Below are 3,529 nucleotides of genomic sequence, written 5' to 3' on the forward strand. Positions count from 1 at the left end.
CAGAGGACACTTGGAAAATTAATTCACTCCAACAACTTGTATAGCAACTTTAGCATAGTAAAGCATCCGAGGTGTTTAATAGCATCAATCAAAATTTGACACTAATCTATGTAAGGAGCTATTAAGGTAATACAGTCAAAGGGTTATGTTTTAAGGAGTGCCTTAAATGTAGGCAGAACGGAGGAGAGGAAGAGTGGTTCAGAGAGTCAGTTCAAACTTCAGGCACTCAACAGCTCAAGGCAAGGCCATCTATGGTGGAGCAAATGAAATGCCAGAGACCCAGGTTCTATCCTGACTGCGGGTGCTGTCTGTACGGAGTTTGCACATTCTCCACGTGACCTGCGAGGGTTTTCTCCGGGATCTCCGGCTTCCTCCCACACTCCAAAGATATACAGGTTTGTAGGTTAATAGGCTTGGTATAATTGTAAATTGTCCCTAGTGTGTAATGACGCTAATGTGCAGGGTTCGCTGGTCGGCAAGGGGTTGGTGGGCTGAAGGAACTGTTTCTGTGCTGTATCTCTAAACTAAATAAACTAAAGTGCTCAGAATTCAGATTGTAGAGCTGGAAGAGATTACAGAGATAGGGAGGGGCCAAGGTTCTCACTAGGAGCCTTTGTAGCTAAAAGCATGGTGCTGGGTAATAGAACGTTTCCATCAGTTAATAAATTCCTTAGATTATTGATTAAATTGGAAATTGAAACATGTGTTATACCCCCAACAAAGCAAGTTTTGGATAATAAGAAACTTGTCTGAACAGCCCAGGCTGGATCACACAACCTTTGGTTTAAGAACAAACACATTGTTGAAATGACTCACTACAACCTGCACGTCAGAGTACAGAATCTATTCTCAGACTAACTTGATTCATTCCTTACCAAAAAGTGTTAAATAACTGAGTTTATTGTGTGAGGAGAGGAGCATTGAAAAGGTTATACATGAAAGTGGTGCCATTGTGCTTTTAGATAAATGCATTAAGTGTTCCGAAATAAATTAAGTTTGGACAAATGTAAGGACTGTAGTCCTTAAAGATAATGCCATTAAATAAAATGGAAGTGATAGCGATCTTGCAGCACGACACAACTTACTGTCCTTTCAGAGCATGTACAACATAGTGCTTCAAATGTGAGATTTTTATTAAGACCTCACTCCCAATAAACTTTAAAAAAAAATAGTTATTGCGAAGGAATGTAATGCGCCATTCCGTCAAGTTAACTGGGAGTTTAAATGCTTTCCAATCAGTGCTTAATCCTTTCATGCATTTTGTTACCATCCAAATTTAATTTCCATCAAATCCCCCTGGATTATACCACTCACCTACACAGTAGGGACAATGTACAATGGCAAATTATCCCAATAATCTAAATATTTTTGGGGTGTAGGAGGAAAGGAGAGAACCTAGGAGAACGCCAAGCAGTCTCTAGGGGAATGTGCAAATAATAAGTTATCAGAAAATAGATTGTTAGCAACAAACATTAATATTAGAAACATAGAAACATAGAAACATAGAAAATAGGCGCAGGAGTAGGCCATTCGGCCCTTCGAGCCTGCATCGCCATTCGATATGATCATGGCTGATCACCCAACTCAGTATCCCATCCCTGCCTTCTCTCCATATCCCCTGATCCCTTTAGCCACAAGGTCCACATCTAAATCCGTCTCAAATATAGCCAATGAACTGGCCTCAACTACCTTCTGTGGCAGAGAATTCCACAATCACTCTCTGTGTAAAAAATGATTTTCTCATCTCGGTCCTAAAAGACTTCCCTCTTATCCTTAAACTGTGACCACTAGTTCTGGACTTCCCCAACATCGGGAATAATGTTCCTGCATCTAGCCTGTCCAACCCCTTAAGAATTTTGTAAGTTTCTATAAGATCCCCCCTCAATCTTCTAAATTCTAGCGTGTACAAGCCGAGTCTATCCAGTCTTTCTTCATATGAAAGTCCTGCCATCCCAGGAATCAGTCTGGTGAACCTTCTCTGTTCTCCCTCTATGGCAAGAATGTCTTTCCTCAGATTAGGAGACCAAAACTGTACGCAATACTCCAGGTGTGGTTTCACCAAGACCCTGTACAACTGCAGTAGAACCTCCCTGCTCTTATACTCAAATCCTTTTGCTATGAATGCTAACATACCATTTGCTTTCTTCACTGCCTGCTGCACCTGCATTCCTACTTTCAATGACTGGTGTACCATGACACCCATGTCTCGTTGCATCTCCCCTTTTCCTAATCGGCCACCATTCTGATAATAGTCTACTTTCCTGTTTTTTCCACCAAAGTGGATAACCTCACATTTATCCATTTTATACTGCATCTGCCATGCATTTGCCCACTCACCCAACCTATCCAAGTTACCTTGCAGCCTCCTAGCATCCTCCTCACAGCTAACACTTGCCCCCCAGCTTTGTGTCATCCGCAAACTTGGAGATGTTGCATTCAATTCCCTAATCCAGATCATTAATATATATTGTAAATAGTTGGGGTCCCAGCACTGAGCCTTGCGGTACCCCACTAGTCACTGCCTGCCAATCTGAAAAGGACCCATTTACTCCTACTCTTTGCTTCCTGTCTGCCAGCCAGTTCTCTATCCACATCAATACTGAATCCCCAATACCGTGTGCTTTAAGTTTGTATACTAATCTCTTATGTGGGATCTTGTCGGAAGCCTTCTGAAAGTCCAGATATAACACATCCACTGGTTCTCCCTTATCCACTCTACTAGTTACATCCTCGAAAAATTCTATAAGATTAGAATTTTGAGACAAACTGGATTGTCGAGACTTTGCTAGTATTGGCAATAGGAAGGATGTGAAGTTCCACAGACGGAGACACTATGACATAATGGTTCCTAGGATGAAGGATTTAAGCAACAAAATAATTCGGATAAGTTCTCCTTGGAGCAAGGAAGGTTGAGAGCAGATTTAATAAAAGATTTTGACAAGTTTGGATTGGATGAATAACAAGAAGCCGTTTTCATTCACAGAAAGACTAGGGGGACACAATTAAAGTGATGGATAAAAGGTGGTGGATGTGTGGAAACATTTATCTTCACAGAAGTGCATAAGAAAAGAAAAATACAAGGAACAGGATAGAACATTATTTACTTTATTGTGCCTTCTTTGCCAATGAGTAAGATATTTTACCCCAATTCCACTTTCCTGCACTAATCTTATATCCCTTGATTCTCTTAATATCTAAAAATCTATCAATAATTTCTTTGAATACAGCCATCAATAAAGACCCCGCATCCTCTTTGTAGAGATGTAGTACCATGCGCGTACTATCACAACGATCAAGAAACATTTAGACAAGTACTTGGATAGGACAGGTTAGAGGGATATGGGCCAAATACAGGCAGGCGAGAAAAGTGTAGATGAGACATGTTGGCCAGTATGGGCAAGTTGGGCTGAAGGGCCTGTTCCCACGCTGTAAGGCTCTACGACTATGACTTTTGAATAGATTTACCATCCCCTGGGTGAAGAACTAAGATCGGACATGTACATAATATTTCAGATGCATTTTTGCCAGG

The sequence above is a fragment of the Leucoraja erinacea genome, chromosome 5, assembly GCF_028641065.1.
Source record: "Leucoraja erinacea ecotype New England chromosome 5, Leri_hhj_1, whole genome shotgun sequence".
NCBI classification, from domain to species: Eukaryota; Metazoa; Chordata; class Chondrichthyes; order Rajiformes; family Rajidae; genus Leucoraja; species Leucoraja erinaceus.